Source organism: Portunus trituberculatus, chromosome 47, assembly GCF_017591435.1.
Source record: "Portunus trituberculatus isolate SZX2019 chromosome 47, ASM1759143v1, whole genome shotgun sequence".
NCBI lineage: Eukaryota > Metazoa > Arthropoda > Malacostraca > Decapoda > Portunidae > Portunus > Portunus trituberculatus.
This window is the reverse complement of record NC_059301.1, coordinates 29,008,612-29,035,097: the sequence shown is the minus strand read 5'-3', so window position 1 is coordinate 29,035,097 and position 26,486 is coordinate 29,008,612. Positions and strand designations below refer to the sequence as shown.

General features: G+C 40.8%; 1 pseudogene; it reads right to left on the bottom strand.

The window, feature by feature from the left end:
* The window catches only part of LOC123498180, a 218,945-nt pseudogene that overhangs the window by 51,841 nt on the left and 140,618 nt on the right, over positions 1-26,486 (bottom strand).

Genomic DNA, 26,486 nt, shown 5'->3' with positions numbered 1-26,486 from the left:
TACTAATCATTCTTGCCACACCACGTGGAGATAGAACGAGCTAGTGTATTGCATGCCATACCTTGCAAGATGCCAAGATTTTTATTGTGAAGAAAGAAAACCAAGGTTTAACAAAACGCCATATGAATGTTTTTACTGAGAGAGAGAGAGAGAGAGAGAGAGAGAGAGAGAGAGAGAGAGAGAGAGAGAGAGAGAGAGAGAGAGAATAGGAACGCTGATGGTCTACTGCATATGAATCTCGGGAAGATAAACATATTTTACGAAAACTCTACTATGTTCAACGTACTGTGAAAAGCCTGTTTGTTGATCTTCCCAGACCAATCTTGGACCTGGTTTGGCATGACCTACAGTATCATTTTCCTTCTTTCCTTCGTTTATTTTAATCTTCTCTACATAACAACTTGTTTTTAGTACAGTTATTACATCCATGTTATTATAAGTGTTGTTATATCATGAACACACCAAATGAAATGACAACACGTTTTCTTTGATCCCGTTACCATGGTGATGAGTGATGTAAGACATGATGCGCAGACATTCCTGCGTCCCTCTCCAGCTACTTCAAAGATGCGCTAGTTAAAGTGACAGGATTTTAAGTGTTTTCAAAGTTCTAGAGTAACATATACAATATTTCTACATTACCTGCACGAGAAAACTCTTGAAAATGGTCGTGGTGAGATAACAAAGCGTTTTAGAACATAAGGCTACGGCAGTACCTAGTTGCCACGTACTGCATTAATGACCGGAGAAGCAGGATGGAGGCAGTACCGCAGGAGCTACGTGCGGTTAGTATTTGCGGTCGTGTATTGTTGAGTGCGTGGACGTAGAAGAGTGGGGTGGGTAGCTTTAAAACTTCATCTCATGTGGATTCCAGACTGAGGGAACGGATGGCCCCGCGGGAAAAGCCAATGGTGATGGTGAGTGTTATGAATGTTACTCCTCACATATAGATCTTAATGGTGTCAGTTCACCCTTCACAATAATGTTTCCAATTAACATGTATGAGATTTGATATCAAATAAGTGTACGTTTCAGTTACCGATAGTGTTCACCAATAGGTTATCATCTTTGCCTTCACTAGTAACCTATCGACTACATGGCGCCTGTCTTCCTCGTCTTGCATTCATTTCATCAATACAGGGCAGTGATTCTATCATGTGTGGTTAGTGATTTATGGTAACAGTGTTGCCGGATTGCCAGTAATTTCCTTATATTTGAAATTTTGATCTTTTGTCTAAATTCAAGAAACAAATCGATGAAAAATCTGAAATTTTAACATGTGGGACAGACGATCCGAAATCATCATATATATATATATATATATATATATATATATATATATATATATATATATATATATATATATATATATATATATATATATATATATATATATATATATATATATATATATATATATATATATATATATATATATATATATATATATATATATAATAAAACTGTACTGCTTAACTTATTATTCCAAGAATATTATTTAATTCATGTAATATTGACTGACAGTGAAAATCTTAATTGTCAGAATTTCTCTGAGATCCTCCAGAAATTTTGGCAATAAATCTTCAGAAAATTTTACCGGCACCATCTGGCAACACAAATTGGTAGTTATTGTGCCGCATGTGGTGAGCGAGTGAGTAATGGAAGTGAGGTGTTGGTAGTGGTGGTTGTAATGGTGGTAGTGGCAGTAGCAGTTTGGTGATGATGTCAGATCCAGAGGATTTTGCAGGGATGTTTTGTGGATGTACATTCCGCAGTGAACACCAAGGGGACATGTGTGTCAGTGATTCACAGCGTGCTTTATATTTTCATCACCGGCGTCATTGTGTTTTCATCTCGGTTTTCTATTAACCTCTTCAGTACTGGAACGCATTTTTATCATGAGTTTTTGGTATGATTAGACGATTTTATATACATTAGGAAGGGTCTATGGAGATCAGAGATTAAGATTAATGGCCAGAGTCTTCACTATTTTAATTCCCATATAAGTTTCTGAAGCTGTATAAAATTTTTGACCATATAGTAAGCAGAAGGAATAAGAAAACGCGTCATATTACTGAAAGGCTTAATAATAAATTATGAAACACACTTGAGTTACTCCTGATTCTTTGTTTTTAGTAGTGCTTATCAGTTGTTGTTTTTTTTCTTTGCGATAAAATTTTGACGAATAATAGAAATAAAACGCTTGAAATGAAAAAAATAATTTCTCAAAAAAAAAATTGCTTTCACTTACCCTGCAATGAATACCCGCGGTAAGAACAAGCTTAGTATTATCCAGCGCAGTGTAAATACTAAAAAGCATATTTTCGCCTCCAGTAGTGCGTAAAAAGTAGTCAGGAGTAAAAATGTTTCCGTCATATTTTCATGAGAATGAGTTTTCTAATGAGGTTATTAGGGTGTGAATGTATATGAGCTTCTTTTTCATCCTCGGCTGTAGGAAAATGAGCTTAAATTAGATGGAGATAGGCAGGGCGGGAGGGAGCCACGGACAGACGCACTCACTATACCTGGCAGAGGAGGGAGGAAATAAGAGAGAAATACACTCACCATGGATGGCAGGGGAAGGAGAGAGCAATAAAGAGACACTCACTATGGGTGACAGGGGAGGGAAAGAGCAATGGACAGACACACTCACCATGTCTGGATCGTGGGCGGGCAGAGCGGCCAGGAGCGTGCCTGGGGCTGCGTCTTCCCGCACCGTAACGTGTGCATGCGGGCGGTGAAATTGAGGAGGGTTATCGTTGACGTCCCTCAGCTTGACGGAGACCCAGGCGGCGTCCAGGTGGCGGGAGTCCGTCCATCCCCCGCGGCCCTGGCGTGGAGGGACAGGAGGGGCGTTAGGATCAGGATGGAGAGTGAGATCGCTGCAGCATGAGATTTTAGTCATAAAGATTGAATGGTTGAGAAGAAGCGAGGAAAGTCTGCACAGAGAAATATTATGTAAGACAGAACGAAAAAAAAAAAGTGAGTGACGACTTGACAGTGTGATGCTTGATAACGTCATTCATGTTTCTCATTGCCAGACTTTACGTGTTGCTGAGTGTAAACCATTTTTCTGAAAGACACTTGTAGTACTCATTCATGTTAATAAAAGCCAGTAAGTGACAATTAACTACTTTTTTTCTGAGCATTAAAATAACTAGCATCACTGAAAAATTTTTGATGGTGGTTAAGGATGAAGAGAGAAGACAGGGAAAGAGAACCCTGGCTACATGAACTGCGAGGGAAACCAAGACCCGCGCCACTGGAAGGGAAACGGCCGAGGAAAGAGATTTTGGGCGGAGAAAGATTAAAGGGCGCAACGAGGAAGTGGGAACGACGAAAATGAGGCAGGAAATAAGTTGCCACACCCGCACCTATGTATCTGTTACTCGAAAATGCGAAATTATATAAGAAGTATTATTTGTTTATCGTCCAAAATTAATAGAATGTAAAGATGTCCATTTTAACTAAACACACACACACACACACACACACACACACACACACACACAGGTGGAGGAGGTAGCAGACACCTACCGAAACGATCATTTACTCCCAGTGAGATCTAATAGCACTAGTTCAGGGGGTGCTGTGAACCTTTCATTAAAGCTAGTTGTGATCTCGCTGAACGTTTCCCTTTGTGTCTCACAACTCAAGGGGGCAGTCACAGCCTACCCTCTAAAGACAGCTCTCCTCCTTCACACAAACTACATGCACTTACCACACATACACCCTTCACTTGCAAATCAAAATTTAAAAGAAAATGGGACCCAAAATAACGCCTCGAGTCCCCTCTGGGAGGGGACCAAAATGTCCCCAGGTCGGACACCTCTCCTGTTGAAGACCACAAATGCCTTGACACCTCCCTCAACTTTTTCTACATTAACTTCTGCAACATTCGCGGTCTTAGATCTAATTTTCAATCTGTGGAACACCACCTCCTCTACTAAACCTCATCTTCTTTTCCTCACCGAAACACAGCTGTCTGAGGCAACTGACAGTAGCCCTTCTCTGTTCCCTCCTACTTTCTCTATTCTCATTTTCATTCCAAAGCTGGATGTTGCGTCTATGTACGCAACGACTTAACTTGCTCTCGTGCCCACGCTCTTGAGTCTTCCGAATTTTCCACCATCTGGCTACGACTTAACAGTCACTCTCAAACTAAATTCATCTGTGCTGTTTATCTCTCCCTAACTCTTCTGACTATAGTAAATTCTTCGACTACTTAACTTCTAAAGTGGAGCACATTCTGTCCCTCTACCCTTTCGCTGAGATTTCCATTCTTGGAGATTTCAATGTTCACCACCAGCTTTGGCTTTCCTCTCCCTTCACTGACCACCCTGGTGAACTAGCCTTCAACTTTGCTATCCTCCATGACCTAGAGCAACTGGTGCAACACCCTACTCGTATTCCTGACCGTCTTGGAGACACGCCCAACATTCTTGATCTCTTCCTCACCTCTAACCCTTCTGCTTATGCTGTCACCCTTTCATCTCCGTTGGGCTCCTCCGATCACAATCTCATTTCTGTATCTTGTCCTATTTCTCCAATCCTCCACAGGATCCCCAAAGCGAAGGTGCCTCTGGCGTTTTGCCTCTGCCAGTTGGGGGACCTGAGGAGGTATTATGCTGATTTTCCTGGAATGATTATTGCTTCCGTGTCAGAGACCCATCTCTTTGTGCTGAACGCATAACAGAGGTGTTAGTGTCTGGCATGGAGGCGTACATTCCTCATTCTTTTCTCAACCTAAACCTTCTAAACCTTGGTTTAACTCAGCCTGTTCTCGTGCTATACATGATAGAGAGGTTGCCCACAAAAGGTACTTGAGCCTTCCATCTCCTGAATCTCATGCACTTTATATCTCTGCCCGGAATCATGCCAAGTCTGTTCTTCAACTTGCCAAACACTCTTTCATAAATAGAAATGTCAAAATCTTTCAAACTCAAACTCTCCTCGTGACTTCTGGCATCTAGCCAAAAACATCTCAAATAACTTCACTTCTTCATCTTTCCTCCTTTATTTCATCCTGATGGCACCACTGCCATCTCTTCTGTCTCTAAAGCTGAACTCTTTTCTCAAACCTTTGCTCACAACTCCACCTTGGACGATTCTGGGCTTGTCCCTCCCTCCTCCTCTGACTATTTCATGTCTAATGATGTTTTCCATGCCCTTGCTGGCCTAAACCCTCGGAAGGCTTATGGACCTGATGGGGTCCCTCCTATTGTTCTCAAAAACTGTGCTTCCGTGCTTGCACCTTGCCTGGCCAAATTCTTCCAACTTTGTCTATCGACTTCTACCTTTCCTTCCTGCTGGAAGTTCGCCTACATTCAGCCTGTTCCTAAAATGGGTGACCGTTTTAACCCCTCAAACTACCGTCCTTTAGCTTTAATCTCTTGCTTGTCTAAAGTTTTTGAATCTTTCCGGAATAGGAAGATTCTCAAACATTTGTCACTTCACAATCTTCTGTCTGATCGCTCTACTGGTGATCTGGCTTTCCTTACTGAGTCTTGGTCATCCTTTTTTAGAGATTTCGGTGAAACTTTTGATGTAGCGTTAGACATATCAAAAGCTTTTGATAGAGTCTGGCATAAAGCTTTGATTTCAAAACTGCCCTCTTACGGCTTCTATCCTTCTCTGCAACTTTATCTCATGTTTCCTTTCCGACCGCTCTATTGCTGCTGTGGTAGACGGCTACTGTTCTTCTCCTAAACCTATTAATAGTGGTGTTCCTCAGGGTTCTGTCCTGTCACCCACTCTCTTTCTATTATTCATTAATGACCTTCTTAACCAAACTTCTTGCCCTATCCACTCCTATGCTGATGATACCACCCTACATCTTTCCACGTTCTTTCAGAGACGACCAACCCTTCAGGAAGTCAACAGATCACGCAGGGACGCCACGGAACGCCTGACTTCCGATCTTTCTAAGATTTCCGATTGGGGCAGAGAAAATCTAGTAGTTTTCAATGCCTCAAAACTCAATTCCTCCATCTATCAACTCGACACAACCTTCCAGACAACTATCCCCTCTTCTTCAATGACACTCAACTGTCTCCCTCTTCCACAATGAATATCCTCGGTCTGTCCTTTGCTCATAATCTTAACTGGAAACTTCACATCTCATCTCTTGCTAAAACAGCTTCTATGAAGTTAGGTGTTCTGAGGCGTCTCCGCCAGTTTTTCTCGCCCCTCCAACTGCTTACTCTGTATAAGGGCCTTATCCGTCCCTGTATGGAGTACTCTTCGCATGTTTGGGGGTTCCAGTCACACAGTTTTGCTTGATAGGGTGGAATCGAAAGCTCTTCGTCTCATCAACTCCCTCCTCTGACTAACTGTCTTCAGCCTCTTTCTCACCGCCGAAATGTTGCATCCCTTTCTATCTTTTATTTCTGTTTTCATGCTAACTGTTCCACTGATCTTGCTAACTGCATGCCTCCCTCCCATTCTCCTGCGTCCTCGCTGCACAAGGCTTTCTTCTTCCTCTCATCCCTATTCTGTCCAACTCTCTAATGCAAGAGTTAACCAGTACTCAATCATTCATCCCTTTCACTGGTAAACTCTGGAACTCCCTCCCTGCATCTGTATTTCCGAATTCCTACGACTTGTCTTCTTTTAAGAGAGAGGTATCGAGGCATTTGCTCCCCTAATTTGGCTGACGGTTTTGCACTTTTTACACTTTTTAGAGAGCCAACACTCAAGTGGGCCCTTTTTTTATCTTTTTTTTTTGCCCTTGGCTGGTCCTCTTCCCTACGTATTAAAAAAAAAAAAAAAACACACACACACACCAGTTTCCCCTCCTTTTTCCGTTTCTAACAGCGATAGAATAATACTTGGTTTCCCAAAGAATAACTCAACATTTCTTCTCGAAGCATGGACACACTATTTCAGTTCTCCTTCGTTTTTTTAACAGCAAGGGAATGATATTTGGTCCCCCAGGGAATGACTCAATGGCTGGTGTTTCCCCCTTTCCCTTCCGTGGCTCAAGTCTCGTAAAGGTCGACTAATGCGCCTGGATTGAGCGTAATGGCTAGCAGCTCAGTGAAGATCAGCGTGGCATAAAGGGAAATTTGGACCTCCGGCGGCGACACCACGCGGCCCCAGACCTCGCGTAGTATATATACGTGCTCCCCGACTCGCCGCTCGTAAGGGAAGGGATGGCATGTTTTTCGAGGTAATGTAAATAAAGAAAATACACCCGGGAAATACTTGTGAGACTGAAGGGCAGTGTCATGAAGGCGAAATGAAACTTAATGTTGGAAGCAGAAGTAAGGGTCTTGGTGTTGATGGGAGTGGTGATTTAAAAAGATGAAGTGAAAGGAGGAAGGAAGCGTGTTCTTGCGCGTGTGATATTGTGTTATGTTCGAGAAAAGAGAGAGAGAGAGAGAGAGAGAGAGAGAGAGAGAGAGAGAGAGAGAGAGAGAATGTCTTCACTACGGTAATAAGATATAAATAAATAAAACAAGCATAATATTGACAATAATTGGTTAGCACGGTAAAGAAAGCACACACACACACAAGAAAATAAAACAATAAAATGAGTTCCTGCTCTCCATTAAGTTGCTAGAACTAATATTCCTTTCCACCAATAAAGCACAATAAAGCTCATGAGTCGGGGAAGTGCAGGCACCGGGCGGTGAGGCAGCGGTCTGCTTTCCTACCTAATAATGCACCGTTCATTTTGGCGGAGAAGACTTACCGAAAGAGAGATGGGGTGAGCCAGAAGGGAGTGAAGAGGAAGATAAAATTAATGAGCAGCAAGAGAGGGTGGTATTTTTCTCTTTTTCGCCTGATGGGAAAAACATAAAGCGAGTTATGGCTCAGAAGGTGGAGATGGAGAGATAGACTGGGAGATGGACGATGTTGGAGTGAACACAATGAGGCGGAAGTCCCCTTGGGTGGGAGAAGCCTCGGCCAGTAGCGTTGAGTGGCAACCTCCTCTGCTTGTGGGACGCGCGATTGAGGTAAGCCAAAAAGGAACTGCAGGCTGGAGAGTCTTTGCAGAGTTTTACTAGCTTGTTCGATATTTCACTGCTACGATTTTTCTCAGGCTTAACAAAATATACGGTAAGAGCACAATTTTTTACCATATCATGAATGCAACACGGTATTATATACGTGTTTATAGAGATTATAAACTAGACATATCAAGCTGTGTGTGTGTGTGTGTGTGTGTGTGTCCGGGAACATGTGGGAGGTGAAGGTGAAGTGGAGGACGAGAATGTTCTTCTACGCCTAATTTTCTTTAATTTTGAAGTTGAAGCTACATTGGTTTTCAAGAGTGTTTTTACTGTTCTAATGAATGATTTACAAGTCTGCTACATTAGAACTAAAGTAATTATTTAAGTGCCTTTTTAAACAGTCGTTGTGAGGCAGCAAAACATTTCTGAATTCGGGTCTTTGAAAAACCACCATTAACAATATCAGTGGTAGAGAAACTAAAATCTTTTAATAGCTGTACATTATATTATTTTCTCAGTAGTAACAGCTGGGTTTACTCGAATAAAGCAACAAGAGTCATGCTATCATTTTACCAAGGTGCTCAGTACGGAAAGGATTTAGCCAAGAGCTTACAGTTGCAATGTATTACTCGTACGTACGTTAAATATGAAGAGAGAGAGAGAGAGAGAGAGAGAGAGAGAGAGAGAGAGAGAGAGAGAGAGAGAGAGAGTCCACCGTGAAGGCTAACAAAAAAAAATCTATCCGAGTGGGGAGATATATGGTTTCTGTATGGGCCAGGAAGGGCGTGCAGGAGGCTAAATGGAGGCGGCCTGAGTTGTTGTGGAGGTCCTCGAGATGCCAGATTGTCCTGAACGCTCCAATAACTTCCTCTATATAGGCCACAAGTAGACGCAAGGGGAGCGAAAGAGAGGGTTAGGGTGGCCGAGAGAATTAAAGGCGGCATCAGACTGGACAAAATTTGATGTGTGACATCAAGCGGTAGAAATTTTGTTGGGTCTATGTTTATTGGTGCGCTCAAATTGAACTTCGCATTGACGCACAAGTGTCACATGGATTATTACATAACTTGGATTCAGGCCTCTGCACCTCATCAGTTGTACTTGTAGCGGCGCATGTCCTCGACTTAAAAGGTTTTTCCGGTTAACGCGGCGTTTCACTTGCGATGAGTTAAATAGAAAAATAAGTATTTGTATTCGTTAATATCTACTGAAAAATTAATGTGTTTTTACTCATAACTCGGAACACTTCCTTGCTCTTTCAGTTCATAAATGTGTAATGTTGGAGATCCTCTGGACTCAATTATTGTATCATTCTATGAGTGGAGAGGCGAATGATTTATGATTTATATTGGTATCCAGCTATGTTTGAGGGAATGTGGTATTGTTATGCTCAAAGGTAGTAAACAGTAAGTGTATAATAATTTTTTTTATAATTGATCTAGAGCTACAGTGCACCATTGTCTAATTTGCCTTAATCAGAGTCTCAGTGACTTCTGGATATTTGTTCATATAAAGTTTTCATTTCCTTCGTGCAGGTGTTGGTGTAGCTGCTTTTGTTATGTCCTGCTTGTGAGTGATGAAAAATCAGTCTCTAGTGTTTTCTTTTTTTTTTCATTTACATTATACATGAAAACAAAAAGAGTTTTCATTTTGATTTATAGGTCACTGGAGTCAGTTTCCTCACTTAAAATCAGTAGATTCAAATTACAGCTCTCTGAATTTTATAATTTTAGTTTGAATTTCTCCTTGTTTCTTTTGAAAATGAACTACATTTTATTTGTACTGCGTTCTATTTTCACTTTAACATTACTAATATTTTGATGCAGTTCTATATTTCGGTGCCATATGACCATAGCTGTTATGGCGCCACGCAAGAAATTCTCTAGTCACCAACCACTTTATTGCATATCGATCTTGGCAGTTTGTTTTAAGGTAACTTTATGCAACGTATGCTCAAATTGCAGTGCAGCAAAACCTTAACTTCGATTGCCTGTTTTTCGTGAAGGAGTTCTTTGACGAAACGCGGAGGTGAAGTCCTATCGTGAAATCAAGGCAACCCGGCCAGCAAAATCTCGCTCCTCGAATCTCATGCTTCCCGAATTTTTCCTAATGTGATGCTTAAGTGAACGTATTATGATTCTGACGGACGGCGAACATCTTTCCATCTCCTCTCTCGAAGAAAAAAAAATATGTTGAAGGTGCTTTTCACAAGGTTCCTTCTCCTACTCCTTGTCCTCTCCTCTCCTCCTCCTCCTCCTCCTCCTCCTCCTCCTCCTCCTCCTCCTCCTCCTCCTGCCTTTCATCCTCAGCAGTAATGTATTTTTTCTATCGTGTATCTTCATTTGATGCATAATGTGGCAAAATGATGGAGGAAGCGTAGCCCGTCGTTGCGCTGTTGCCACCGCCATGTGTCAATGTAGTCTTTCTGCCACGTTGTGACTCAATTTCCTCGCCTCATTGCTGCGAGTAATTTTGTGTGTTTTGTCTCCAAGGGTTGTCCTGCTTGCTTGCTGAAAGTTACGGCTGTCTGAGAAAGAATAGTGGTCGTAGCAGTAGTAGTAACAGTAGTAGTAGTGAAAGAAAATGAAAAATAGTGATACTACATATACTATCAACTTATTTACATTTATTTTAATTACATAGAAATATTGATATTGCTTATGTTCTTACTGTTATTACTAAAATGTTATTACTATTGCTACTACTACTGTTACTACTCCTACTGTTGCTGCTACTACTACTACTACTACTACTACTACTACTACTACTACTACTACTACTACTACTACTACTACTACTACTACTACTACTACTACTACCCAAACATTACATACAAAACACCAGCAGTTTTTATTTACGATGTGTGTGTGTGTGTGTGTGTGTGTGTGTGTGTGTGTGTGTGTGTGTGTGTGTGTGTGTGTGCGCGCGAGTGTGTGTGTGTACAGTATGTCTGTTTTTGCGCGCACGTTATATTTACATACGCTACATACAAATTATTATGTGATATGTACTCGTAATGGCAAGTAAATTTGTTTTCTGTTGAATCATATAAAAGATCGTGTTTGGAGTGGTTCAATTTGATTCCGTCGTGTGTGTGTGTGTGTGTGTGTGTGTGTGTGTGTGTGTGTGTGTGTGTGTGTGTGTGTGTGTGTGCGCGCTACCTTGTGCGTGTGCGTGTGAAACTGGCAGATGAAGGACTAGGGGAGCGATTGGTAACTTTACGTGTTTGCGAATAAAATTATTATTATTACGCGCCGTACTGTTGGGATCACGTTCTATGGTAAGCTATGTGTGAGCCAGATTGGGACTGCCACTGTTCCCTCCTGCTGTGGACGTGCACTCGTGTGGCGCTGAGGGATCAAGGTGATGTGCCTTATATGTGTTTTAAATCAGTGTAAGCTGACGAAACATTGTGCTTAGATTATCTCTTTGATTAATGCTGAATCTGTCTGACGTTTTTCTCTGTTTAATTATAGTGAATGAAGAATCTATTTCCCAGTTTTTGTTTATAGTGTTAACTCATTTTCTCTATTTTCTTATTGTTTTTATTTGTTTACTTAATATTTCTACTTTCATATAGAAATGTTTTATTTGTTATAATCTGTTTTTTTTTTTCAAATTGTAGTGCAGAGCCTTTATTCTTTTCCCATATTTACTTTACATATAAAATCATTCTGCTCATATTCTTGTTTTTTTTCTTTATATATAATTGGTGAATTTCTGTTTCGATGTACATTTATTGCTGTGCCAATTCATTTGCTCTCTCTCTCTCTCTCTCTCTCTCTCTCTCTCTCTCTCTCTCTCTCTCTCTCTCTCTCTCTCTCTCTCTCTCTCTCTCTCTCTCTCTCTCTCTCTCTCTCTCTCTCTCTCTCTCTCTCTCTGTGTATATATATATATATATATATATATATATATATATATATATATATATATATATATATATATATATATATATATATATATATATATACACATGATAGATATTTTTCTGTGGATCATATAGTCCGCAAATATGTTAGAGAACACCTGTAGGGACTTTTCAAGGTAAATCTTTACCTGGTACAATAACCAGCCTCACCAATTTTTTCCCACCATGAATAAAAACACAAACGAAAAAAGGAGTAATTGAATAGCAGCCAACAGTACAGATAGTTTACTACCCATCTGCGGATTTTAGAGGCGCGTTATCCTTTGGCGTGTGTGTGTGTGTGTGTGTGTGTGTGTGTGTGTGTGTGTGTGTGTGTGTGTGTGTGTGTGTGTGTGTGTGTGTAGAAGGTTGTAGGCGGCGTGCGTACGTGTGTTATGTATATTACATCTGGTTTATTTATTTATTTTTTCTATCTGTATACATGGACATTGTGGGACAAACTGTATAATCAATACGATTTGCTTACTTTAGTTGTGTGTGTGTGTGTGTGTGTGTGTGTGTGTGTGTGTGTGTGTGTGTGTGTGTGTGTCCATTTCACTGTCGAGTGGAGCTCCCTATGATAGCTGGAAATAAAGGGTATGTATATAGTACGTAGAGAGTGAGTATTGATTCTGTGAGCTACAACACTTACCAAATGTGAATTAAGTTTACGAACACCATACCTTTAAATCGTTGTTTTCTGCCACTGTTTGTATCCGCTATCTCGAAAAAGAGTGGTGATGGCCACTATAAAAGTAAGCCAGGCTACCAACACCACCACCACAACAGCAAATATTAATTCTTACCATTTTTCGTTCGTTATATAACTGAAGGTACGGGAAAAAGGGAAATATCTGTCTCAAAACACCAACTAAAAAGAAAAAAAGAAAACAGTGGTATGCAGGAGACGTTTCATATGTGGTGATGTAATGAAGGATTATTTTTCCTTTTCTTTTTCTTTTTATCTAAAAAAAAATTGCATCATGAATTTATATTTTGTTGTTGGAAGTGCAGCGGTAAATTAGCGATGCTACTATTATAAAAAAATTCTCGCATATAATGTTCGTATGTCAAGTTTCGCCCTGTTTTATGACATTCTTTATTTTCTTTATATTATCGTTATCATCATCATCATCATCATCATCATCATCATTGCCATCATCATCACCATCATCATCAACAAATTATCAGTATTAATTGTCGTGCGGAAGCTACACGGTGGACAAAGTTAAATTCTGGAAGAAGATAAAGTTAAATATGATGGGCAGATAATTCTGAACGTTGATGTTCGTTTCTCTAGCTGCTGCCTGTGGTCTCTTTCCTCTGTACTGATAGCCTGGAGGGGCGTGTAAAAAGCAGTCCATCACCCAAATCCTTAATGGCCTCTCCTCCCTTGGCCAACCACGCCTCCTCCCTCCCTAGTAGATTCTTCTCCACCATCACTGTTCCTTGCCACGCCCTGCCCTCTTCGTCACCGTCATCAAGGACACGTCCACTCCGTACCTTTATCCTCTTCTCACATTTCAGTCCCTCTCACCCTTCGTCACCACGCTCTTCCTCCACCCTTATCCTCTCAGCATTCGCACCGCCACACCACGCCCTCTTACATCACTTATCAGACTCAGCCTCTCAGAATACTCACTCTATCCGTCACTTGTACCATGAACTTGAATCCTCTCCTGTGAGTGTCGTTCTCGTAGTCCAAGGTCTTGATGGCATATAGTTGTCCAACGGCACCAACTGACCGCATGCTGAAGTGCTCCCACCCCCAGCCGCTCGCCTCCACCACCTGCAGGGACGGGGAGAAGGAAAAGGAAGGTGTTGGAGGTGATCAGGTACCAAGGCATGCGGAAAGAACTTTGACTAGATTTTTTAATGATAGAGTTTAACGTTTCTTTGTGTTGTAACATTTCTTTTTTCCTTTAACTCCTTCACTGCGATATAAAACCGTTTACAGGATTAAAGAAATGTGTACAGTATTTCTATAGGCACATGCAGGAAAGGTAAATGAACTACAGAAATATTGTATTAATTTTCTGGTGGTTAACCAGCATGATGTTTACAGATGGAAATGTCTCAGTGTGATTAATGGCTATGGAGCAATGGAAGAGTCAATATTTGTCGTCTAATTCAGGTTTAGCTGTGTATAGCGTTTTACATACAGTGAGAAGAACAACAGTAAAATGCATTATTAAAATAACTGAGCTTATGTTTTCATGTAACGACAAAGTATTATAGTTCTATTTATCTACGTATCATATGTATTTTGCGAATGCCTTGAGAAGAACATTTGTGCTCACTGAAGCTGGCGCATTAGCTGTGTTGAGGATCCCGGCGGATCAAAGCAGAGTGAAGGAAACCCCTTGGAATTACTTGTTGACACATGCTAATTGAGGTGAAGGCCAGACGAGACGCTCAGCTCCTAAGGCATTTCTTCCAGTGTATACATATGCACGTGGAAATCTCCAAAGTGTGTGTGTGTGTGTGTGTGTGTGTGTGTGTGTGTGTGTGTGTGTGTGTGTGTGTGTGTGTGTGTGTGTGTGTGTGTGTGTGTGTGTAATAAAAATAATAATCATAATGATAATAATAAGTGGTTTATCAAAATTGCAGTATATTCATAGAGAATTGGGGGTGGGGAGGCTGAAGATTAGAAAACTAACCTAATGGTTATTTGCTTACAACATGGTGAGGATCGCACTGAGGTCCGTGTTTTGTGCCCTCAGGGGCATATGTGTGTGTGTGTGTGTGTGTGTGTGTGTGTGTGTGTGTGTGTCTGGGTGGGTATCTGGGTGGGTGGGTGGGTGGGTGTCTGGGTGGGTGGGTGGGTGGGTGTATGGGTGAATAGGAAATGAATAAGAAATGTTGGTTCGAGGATGAACTTCGTCATTCATGAAAAGAATTTTACTCGTACTTATTATTTAAGATATATTTACAATTTATATTTCTTTTATTCTGAAACATTTGTTAAATATTTCAGCATTCACTCACCACTTACTAACTACAAAGCGGAATCTCTCTCTCTCTCTCTCTCTCTCTCTCTCTCTCTCTCTCTCTCTCTCTCTCTCTCTCTCTCTCTCTCTCTCTCTCTCTCTCTCATGCATCTATAATAACCTCTTTATCGATTACCCTTTTTCTTCTCTCCGGTCTATGCCATCAAGAATATGTTTTGTGCCCTCAAAGAAATACTATCCCTTAAAAAGACTGATACCAGCCGATGGTGTGAGAGTCAGGAAGCAAATTGCGCACTTTATCACAGATCGAAGAGAAAAAATGTTAACCCATCACTTGGTACAGATAAATTCGGTAGTGTTCAGGCAGAATAGCAACGAGCGGGAGGGATTGCGTTCATCATGTGCCTATCTAGGTGAGTGAGTGAACTATATTCTGAAGCATTTCTGCCCGCACCTCCATTACAATCAAAAAGACTATTTGAATTTTCACGAGTTTTTGATGTCCTTTACTGCTATGGTCGTCTTTTTCTAATATTCAGAGATGTAATGAAAAGGAAAAGAAATTGATTTGCATGGCTAAAAAAAGAGAAAAGATGACACGTTTGATATCGTTGTTTTTAAGGCCACAACATTACTTAAGAGACCTGTAGAAAGTAAGTGTGAAAAGAGTTGAAGATAACTAATTATTGGAAACATGAAAGAGTTAAAGTTATTCTTATAGTTCTAGTGACAGATTAACAATATTTTTACATTATTTAAATGTAGCATATATGTATGTATATATCAAAACTTCATTACATTATTTTTGTTATTATTGTTGCAATTATTATTGTTATTATTATTATTGTTATCATTATTATTATTATTATTATTATTATTATTATTATCATTATTATTATTATTATTGCTGTTATTCTATTATTATTATTATTATTATTATTATTATTATTATTATTATTATTATTGTTATTATTATCATCATCATTGTTATTTATCATTTGAGTATCTTATTATTCAAGGTGTTTCTCGTTCCATTTTCGGTTTGGCGGGATGACTTTTGTTGTCCCTCTGCGCGCCTTGTTCATAGTCAATCAAAGTCGCATCTTGCCGCTTTGGTCACTCAGTCACGTTCGCTTTATCTCGGATTCTTAATATACTCGAACCACTGTATGCAGTGTTTAATGTTTCCTCATCACCTGGATAATCCTTCGGTGACTTGCTGTGATTCCTAGCACATACAGGAGGAACTCTTTTTGAGAAACAAGGTAATCAATAATTGTGGTGAGAGAGCAAGGTGTTTCAGAATATTATACAAGTCTTTTGGGCGAATTACTCTCTTCAAATCAAAATTTAATAATGGCTTCACCACGCCCTGCCTCGGAGTCCCCCTCTGGGGAGGGGACCATAAATGTCCCCAGGTCGGACTGCCCCTCTGCTGTCGACCTTGGGTGTCTTGACACTTCATCTAATATTTTCACTATCAATTTCTGCAACATTCGTGGCCTTCGTTCTAATTTTCAATCTGTGGAACACCACCTCTCCTCTACTAAACCTCATCTTCTCTTCCTAACCGAAACACAGTTGTCTGTGACTACTGACAGCAGCCCCTTTTCTGTTCCCTCCTACTTGCTCTATCCTCATTTTCAATCCAAAGCTGGATGTTGCGCATACGTGCGTAACGACACCACTTGCTCTCGTGCCCACAATCTTGAATCTTCAGAATTTTCTACCATCTGGCTAAGACTTCAATGTCACTCTCTAACTAAATTCATCTGTGCTGTATACCTCTCACCTAATTCCTCTGACTATGTAAAATTCTTTGACTATTTGACTTCCAAGGTGGAGCACATCTTATCTCACTTTCCTTTGCTGAGATCTCCATTTTAGGGATTTCAATGTTCACCACCAGCTTTGGCTTTCATCTTCTTTCACTGACCAACCTGGTGAACAAACCTTCAACTTTGCTATCCTTCATGACCTAGAGCAGCTAGTGAAGTTCCCTACCCGTATTCCTGACCGCCTTGGAGACACGCCCAACATTCTTGATCTTTTCCTAACCTCCAACCCTTCTGCTTACTCTGTTAAACTTTCCTCTCCGTTGGGCTCCTCCGACCACAATCTAATTTCCGTTACCAGTTCTATCACTCCAGTGCAGCCTCAGGACCCGCCTAAGCGGAGGTGCTTCTGGCATTTTAACTCTGCTAAGTGGGAGGAACTAAGGCAGTACTATTCTGATTTCCTTGGGATGATTATTGTTTTCATGTCAGAGATCCTTCTCTTTGTGCCGAGCGCATAACAGAGGTGATTATCTCTGGCATGGAGCTATACATTCCTCATACTTTCTCTAACCCTAAAGCTAAAAAGCCTTGGTTTAACTCTGCTTGTTCTCGTGCTGTCAATGATAGAGAGGCGGCTCACAAACGGTTCCGTAGCCATCCAACTGCTGAAACTCATGCCCTATATATTTCTGCCCGTAATCATGCCAAATCTATTCTCCAACTTACTAAAAACTCTTTCATCAATAGAAAATGTCAAAGTCTTTCCAATTCTAACTCCTCTCGAGATTTCTGGCATCTAGCCAATAATATCTCTAACAACTTTACTTCTTCGTCTTTCCCTCCTTTACTTCATCCAGATGGCTCTACAGCTGTCTCTTCTTTTCTAAAGCTGAACTCTTCGCTCAAACCTTTGCTACCAACTCAACTTTGGATGATTCTGGGCATATTCCTCCTACTCCTCCACCCTCTGACTACTTCATCCCTAAAATTAAAATTCTTTATAAAGACGTTTTCCTGGCCCTCTCTGGCCTTGATTCTCGGAAGGCTTACGGTCCGGATGGAGTCCCTCCTGTTGTTCTCAAAAACTGTGCTTCCGAACTCGCTCACTGCCTGGTCAAACTCTTTCATCTGTGTCTCTCTACTTCTATTTATCCTTCTTGCTGGAAGTTTGCTCACATTCAACCTGTCCCTAAAAAAGGTGACCACTCCAATCCTTCTAACTACCGCCCTATAGCTTTGATTTCCTGCCTTTCTAAAGCCTTTGAGTCTATCCTTAATAGGAAGATAATGAGGCATCTATCAGCTCACAACCTTCTCTCTGATTGCCAGTATGGTTTCCGTAAAGGCAGATCTACTGGTGATCTTCTTACTTTCCTAACTGAATCTTGGTCATCCTCTTTAGGGACTTCGGTGAAACCTTTGCTGTCGGCCTTGACATATCGAAAGCCTTCGATAGAGTCTGGCACAAATCTTTAATTTCTAAACTACCCTCCTACGGATTCTATCCTTCTCTCTGTACCTTCATCTCCAGTTTCCTTTCCGATCGTTCTATTGCTGCTGTAGTAGACGGTCACTGTTCTTCCCTAAAACTATCAACAGTGGTGTTCCACAGGGTTCTGTCCTATCACCCACTCTCTTTCTATTATTCATCAATGATCTCCTAAATCTGACTCAATGCCCTATCCACTCCTATGCTGATGATACCACCCTGCATTATTCAACAGCGTTCAACAGACGCCCAACCCAACAACAATTAAATGACTCAAGGCGAGATGCTATAGGACGCCTAACTTCTGATCTTTCACTTGTTTCTGATTGGGGCAGAGAAAACCTGGTTTTGTTCAATGCCTCAAAACTCAATTTCTACAACTATCTACTCGACATAACCTTCCAGACAACTATCCTCTCTTCTTCAATAACACTCAACTTCCCCTCTCCTCTACATTAAACACACTCGGTCTATCCTTCACTAAAAATCTAAACTGGAAATTTCACATCTCTACTCTTGCTAAATCAGCTTCCAAGAAGTTAGGTGTCCTATGGCGTCTTCGTCCATTTTTCTCTCCCTCCCAGCTGCTTGCTCTGTACAAGGGCCTTATCCGCCCGTGTATGGAGTATGGCTCTCATGTCTGGGGGGGATCCACACACAGCTTTACTAAACAAGGTGGAATCTAAAGCTTTTCGTCTTATCAACTCTTCTCCTCTAACTGACTGTCTTGATTCTTTAAGTCACCGCCGCAATGTTGCATCTTTATCTGTCTTCTACCGCTGTTTTCATGCTGTCTGCTCTTCTGAACTTGCTAACTGCATGCCTTCCCCTCCTGCGGCCTCGCTGCACAAGACTCTCTACTTCTTCTCATCCCTATTCTGTCCATCTTCCTAATGCAAGAGTTAACCAGTATCTTCACTCCTTCATTCCCTACACTGGTAAACTCTGGAACTCTCTACCTGTGTCTGTATTTCCACCTGCCTATGACTTAAACTCTTTCAAAAGAGGAGTGTCAAGACACCTCTTACGTTAACTGGACCCTCCTTTTAGATTTTTTTGTTTTTTCTCTTTCTACTTTCCTCTTAACAGGGCCTGGCAACCAGCGGGATTTTTTTTTTTCCAACACTTTGTTTGCCCTTGGCCAGTGCCCTTGTAATGTAAAAAAAAAAAAAAAAAAAAAAAAAGAATTGAGCGACACAGAGATGATATACTAGAGTGATCGTGTGGCGTCCAGCGATGATTAAGCCTTTGTCTGCCTTATCATAACTTTCTCACCTTTCTACTATAATGATTGGTAAGAGTTATATCTGAGAGACACGGTGGAAGGAAAAAAAATAATAATATATAGATAGATGAATAAACAAATAAATAAGAATAAAGAAATACATCAAATAAAATACATAAATAAAATGAATAAACAGAAACAAAATATATGTAATCAAATAAAATGAATAAACAAATCAGAGATATGAAGGTAATTAAAAAAAACAAAATATAAATAAATTAATAAAATAAAATAAATGAATAAACGAATATTTCAAATTTTTAGCTCCATACTATAGTCTCTCTCTCTCTCTCTCTCTCTCTCTCTCTCTCTCTCTGGCATTATCAGTCAGTTGGTTTATGTAATCAAATCCTCAGTATTGTCCTCCTGATGCTTACATCTGCTTTTATTTCTTTTTGTCTCACATGTTGCTTGCTTCCCATATTTTATATAAAACACCCTTCTTAATCCTTTCTCTCCCGATAAATCTGGTCTCTCCGTCCCTCTTTCATCGATAACATTTTCCCCATATCTTTAGTTAATCTATTATCTTTACTGGCAACATTGTTTATACGCGATCTTATTTTTTTCTCTCATTTCGCTTGATATTTATCTTTTTAATTTACCCTTCTTTCCCCTTTCATGACGTCATCCTCTTCTTCAAAAATAACCCTCCTTTTACTCTACACGTAGACACAAAAGCAACTATTAATTTACTACATTACACTATACAAAGTTGATGATACGTATACGAGTACTATATATTCCAGCCTTTTTGAAGTCCCTTGTTGCTTGTCATCCTTGGCGCCGTTCTCACTCACCCTGTAGTAGAAGTAGTTGGATGTGTCTCTGTCCGCCGCAGAAACCTCAAGGATGGTGGTGTCGTTGGGTGGACCTTTCCCCCACGTTTCGTCCACCTCCAGTTCCCAGAGTTGGCGAGCTAGGCGAGGCGAGTTGTCGTTAACGTCCGCCAGCCTCACCACCACCGTTCCCGTCCCTGCGGTGCGACACAAAAAAGATTATACGTGTTTAGTGTGCGGTGGTGAAACAGCTCAATTGCATGTACATTTGCTGAGCTTTTGTTTCATTTATTAACTGATTGCCTCATTTTGGCTATTAATAAAACTAGATTATTTTTTTTATATACTTAGCCATGATATTTGTTAGTGTGACTATTATTCCAGATCTCTGGTTAAGCGTGGGTTCTGTCAGGAGTGCGTGGTGTTTGTGCCTCTGTATGTTCTTATTTTATTGTTATTACTTTTGGTAGTGTACTTAGTTTTATTGACTCGTTATTTATTACAAATGTTGTGTATATATAACTTTATACAGACCTATTAACGAGTATAGTCATGATGTCCTAGTCTTTGTATTTTGTGATCAGTAGCATGTAATCTAATCAAATCTACGGAGAGCAGGATGTAGGATTATTTTATTAATACAAACAAGGCTGTTTGGAAGAGGATCGTAATGGTAAAGGCACTGTCACTGACCGCTGTGTATTTGCACTCACCCTTGAGGCCACCACCGTCTGTGGCCACCACTTGGATGTGATACTCTGGCGTTGTTTCCCGGTCCAGGCAGCACAGCGCAGTCTGAATGAGGCCCGACTGGGGGTTCACGCGGAATATGGCCTCACCAGTGCGCTCGTGGATCACATTCTTCTCGATGGAGTAAATAACCTTGGCGTTGGTTCCCTCTGAGGCGTCGTCAGCGTCCCAGGCAGCTATCACTCCAACTGACAGATCTGATGAAGGACAGTTTGACACGTTGCATAAGGAAAGAAAAATGCAAGAACAACATGCATACTCTTCCTGTGGATATTTTTTCCCATTTGTTCTCACAGCAGGTCTGTTTTCTTAGCGTTTTAAACCCTCCCCTCACGTAATTGTGATGAGTTCTCAGATACGTCAGTCTTTCTTATTCGATATATTATACTATATTTGTGTCCATGGTTCTACCTCTATGTTTGTCTTTCTTTGTCTGTGTGGTCGTATAGATGTGATAGCAACGCGGCCTGTGAAGTGTAGCTCGTTTTTAATTCACCTGTATGGCGACAATGAACAGTAACACTAAAAGCAAAACAGAAACAAAGCAAAGAGCAGCAGACCTTTTGACTCTTGCAATACTGTTTGTGATATGCAGCAGCAGCGCCTAAAGCAAGTTACGTGTAGGATGATAGTAAAGTTGGAAAATTATTGTATTGAGATGCTGAGATGTAATATAAGCACGTAATTTTGTAGGATATTTAGACCATTCTAGTTATAACTCATGCGTATATAGAGCTGGTAGTGTTTCTGGGGCATTATGTATGATAGTGAACTGTGTAAGGTTGAGTGTGATTGTGATTGTTGTTGGTTGTGTCTGTTGTGAATTATAGTAGCGGTTATGGTTTTAGTTAAGCTAGCAGAGGGGTTGTTGTTATTATGTATTTATAGCTGGTGTGTGTGTGTGTGTGTGTGTGTGTGTGTGTGTGTGTGTGTGTGTGTGTGTGTGTTGATAACAGGTGTGTGCCGCGCGGTGTCTCCAGCAACTGTACAAGTGGTAGTGGCCGAGGTGAAATGGCGAGACTTATGTATGTCCCACCACGGGGTTATTGCGTGAATGTAGACATTTTATATGCATTTTGTTTGTTCTGTTCTTTCTTTCGGTGTGTGTGTGTGTGTGTGTGTGTGTGTGTGTGTGTGTGTGTGTGTGTGTGTGTGTGTGTGTGTGTGTGTGTGTGTGTGTGTGTGTGTGTGTGTGTGTGTGTGTGTGTGTGTGTGTGTGTGTGTGTGTGTGTGTGTGTGTGTGTGTGTGTGTGTGTGTGTGTGTGTGTGTGTGTGTGTGTGTGTGTGTGTGTGTGTGAGGTTGGTCTTCACGAAACAAAGCGTTGCCATTACTGAAGAATTCAAACAGTATGATCAGACTGCACATGCTTTGATACAATTGCTCGCAAACACTCCCTTTTATGAGGAACACTGTGAAATGTTGACCACCATTATGGCGAGTAGGTCCAGTGTAAATAATTATTTATTTTTCAAAAACAAATTTTGACTTTTCATGTAGTACATATATCACGAAATTTATTTTACCCTCGAGTTTTCTCATTATTACTCACAGTTGTATTTTTACTGAATTTATCTCTTCGTAATAGAGGTTCTCTCTCTCTCTCTCTCTCTCTCTCTCTCTCTCTCTCTCTCTCTCTCTCTCTCTCTCTCTCTCTCTCTCTCTCTCTCTCTCTCTCTCTCTCTCTCTCTCTCTCTCTCTCTCTCTCTTGTGTGTGTGTGTGTGTGTGTGTGTGTGTGTGTGTGTGTGTGTGTGTGTGTGTGTGTGTGTATGTGTTTGTGTGTTGTGCCTACCCTTGAATAACCGTGTCCACGTGTAGGTATGTTTATGTTCACATTCTTTATTACATACATATAACATCATTTTGTACTTTGTATTGTATAACAGACCTGGACTCCTTCACTATATTGTAGGGCAGGACTACATTTGGTAAGCTTCAGGAAGCCGTGTATATTATTTAAAACAGGCGACGCTGTTTACAAGCGACCTAACTGCAGTATAGCCAACGTATTTATGGGTATTGTGAGAACTTAAGTATGATTAAGTGATCGTTTGAAAAGGACCACATCCATTGTGTAGCATAGCTTCCATTTTTTATGGTAGTTTGTGAAATATACGAGTAGCATACATGTAACTAATGGAAGGCGATTAGTGTGTGTGTGTGTGTGTGTGTGTGTGTGTGTGTGTGTGTGTGTGTGTGTGTGTGTGCAATCAAGACTGTCAAAACAACGGTATACTTTGCCTTGTTTGTGAGATGTTGAAATATTGACGCTAGAAATAGAGGAATTACGAAGGATCACCAACAAACAGCAATACCATTCAGTCTAGGACAAAGCAATCGATCTTTGTTCTGCGGTCTGCTATTGCCGGTCATTGGACGTGTTTGGAGAGAGGCTGCTGTACAGACCCATATGCGAAATTCTGTTTGAATAAGCTCTGTAAACAGCACCGGCCAACATTGTTTGCGGCGACTCGTGATTTAGAGGCTGTGGTGTGGACAGGCCCCAGGGCAGATCAAGGTAGGGAGGGAGATTTGATGGTGATTTTGAATGTTTGAAGTCTAAGCACAAGATTTTTTTTCATCTCTTTTTTCAAACGTAATGCTATGTGAGGTTTAACGCATAAGAAGAAAAGTGTATTTTCTTCACAAATGTCACGTAATAAGTAATGGGGCTTAAATTTCAACATAAATAACAGCATGAGAAAGAATAAGAAGCTGCACGAAGCCATCAGACCTACACGTTTTTGTATATGAAAATATCCCGGCCTCTGTATTTCCATCAGTGATCCTCTTCCGTTGCGCATCCATTTGATTCCGTTTTAACATAAATTGCATCAGATTATCAATTATTGCTGCAAAATGCGTGAATGCAGAAATGGAAAACTGATAACTCTGAGCCAAGAGCAAATTCTATGAACAGTAACTGATTAGTTATTATTGATATATATACAGTTTATGTACAAGTTTATACACGAGTTTGAAACGCATGCCTTGATAAAATGTTCAGTCACACTGTAGGTTACGAATAAGAGCAAAAAAAGAATAAATAAGTAAAAGTTACCTAATTAGTAGTGGTCTCACACATCAAAGAATTACAAGAACTGGCAAGGGTGGTGACCCTCATGTAAAGGCGACGCGAAGCTTCCCCGTGCATCTCGTGAATCGCGGTGAGGGTGTGGAAAGCTGGCGGTCTATAACACAAGGTCGAGAGGTGCTTTAAAGGGAGATGGCTCGGGCAAGATGTAGCGTTTTGTTTCATTATACGAATAATAGTGCAGAAGGACAGGGAAGCGACAGACGGTGTAGATATTTGCAGTTCCTCACTCTATTCACTTTTAGTTGGTTTTCACAATGCACAGGGACCGTAGTGGCAGTTTGCTAGTATATCTTCCAGGCCAGTTGTGGAGTGTGCCACCAGGCCGCCCCTCCTATCGCAGGGGGAAATAAATGGCTGTAGCCGATGAAAGTTAAAGTGAAAAATGTATGTAAAGATTAATGAAAATATACTAACATGAATAAGTAAGCGAAATAAATGTTTTTTGATAGTGAAATGCATAATTCCTGAGTTCGGCAAGACTAGGCAGTTGTCCCTTCATCATGCCGTCTCCACAGTCATTAGAACACTGTTATTAGCTTACAGTTAATTATTGGCATCGCTTTATTAGTAATACCGTTCGAGTGACACTTCTGACAGGTGGTCGCAACACTCTCTCTCTCTCTCTCTCTCTCTCTCTCTCTGACATGGTAATCGTCGGTGTTAATTCTCTGAACAGCAACAAGTTCGAGATTTTTCGTCAAATGCCAAAGTGTCTGAACAGCATATGCTAGTCTACAGAAGCACTGGGTAATGAGGTCGTGTCCGCTCCAGGTGTCACCACTCCGTCTTGAGTGTTACCTCTTACATTAATACTTGCCGAGTACAACCTAATCCTCCTGAGAGATCTCACGGATATCAGAAGCAAGTGTCAATGTCATCCGTCACTTGACCCCACTTACTGTCCCTTCCTCTTCCCCGTCTCCAGCCTTCCTCCTTCAGCTGATTCTACCTCGGTTCCTCTGCTCCTCCCTGCACAAGGTTATATATCACTGTGGCAGGTGTGTTCTTAATATAAAACTATTCTGGCTATCAGTGCTACGAAGAAATTTAATGGGTATCCTTTTTCATTTATGTTTTTTTTTTCTATTTTATGTGTCGAGGTACTAAAAATTCTTAGTCCATGAGTATTTTTTGCCGTTCTAACTCTAAATGTTTAATAACTGGAGCTTTGCAAATATTTGATGGTGATTTAATTTATTATTTATTTATTCATTAGAATTAATTATATATCATTAGTGTATTCGATTTTTTTCTCTCTTTTCATCGCAGTGCAGAGAAGGCCAAAGATTGGAGATGTTCACAGTAGTGGCTGATATGCAGTGATAATCAAGTGAATGACCTTTGAATCTCCGAGTGATTATGACAATCATTTGATCACTGAACACTGCTCTATATATAACCAAGGAAAATAGCTACTAACTGAGGAAGCGACGAACATGTTTTGTCGATTATTTGACGTCTGTGTACTGATCTATCTATAACCAGAAAGCGATCAGCATGTTATGACGATTATATGACAGCCGAGCACTGTTGTTTTTACTCGGAATATTGGAGTAACTACTGTAGTGACTTATGAAGCCAAGAACGTGGTAGGCAGCATACTATCCAAGACAGACACTTGCAGCACTGAGCTTGTGCATTTACACCTTTCTCTCCTGTACTCTGCGTCGCGCCATCCTCACACTTACACGTGCCCAACAGCCACGTCGTTGAACACTTACGTAAAGCACATTCAGTTCGATACAATAAAGTGATTTCTCGCATCTAGTAGAGAAGATGTCTCTCCCTTCCTTCCCTCTCCTTCCCTCCGTACCTCACAGTTTCCATCGCCTACTCCTCCTCTTCCTCCTTCTCTGTTTCCCTCACTATCGAGCCTGGAATCGGAGGCACCTGAAGCCCGCCAGTCTAGTTGGTATGCAGATCGGGTACAGGGTAACGCTAATGGGTCTGGTTCTCAGATGCATTGGCCTTCCATTAATGCCTGAGTTGCTCTAAATATTACTGAATGAAAATGTATAGTCATCCCAATTTCCTTGAGCTGGTTGTCATGTTTGTAGCAAGCACACTCACGTCTGGCGCGCCTCTTAATTCATATCCACCCTACTCCACGTGTGTGTGTGTGTTTGTGTGTGTATTTACCTAGTTGTATTTACCTAGTTGTAGTTTTACAGGGCCTGGGCTTTATGGTCGTGTGGCCCAGTCTCCATATCTACACTTATCCAATTTTTCTTTAAAAGTATGCGCACTCGCTGCTGACACCACTTCTTCACTCAAGCTGTTCCACGTCTCAACACATCTTTGCGGGAAACTATATTTTTTAACATCTCTCAGACATCTTCCCTTTCTCAGCTTTTTACTATGCGATCTTGTGCTTCGAATGTCATATTCTGCTCTCAGGATCAGTTTCTCATTATCCACTTGGTCATTCCGTTGATCAATTTATAATATTGTATCAGATCCCCTCTCTCTCTTCTCTGTTCCAGGGTTGGTAGA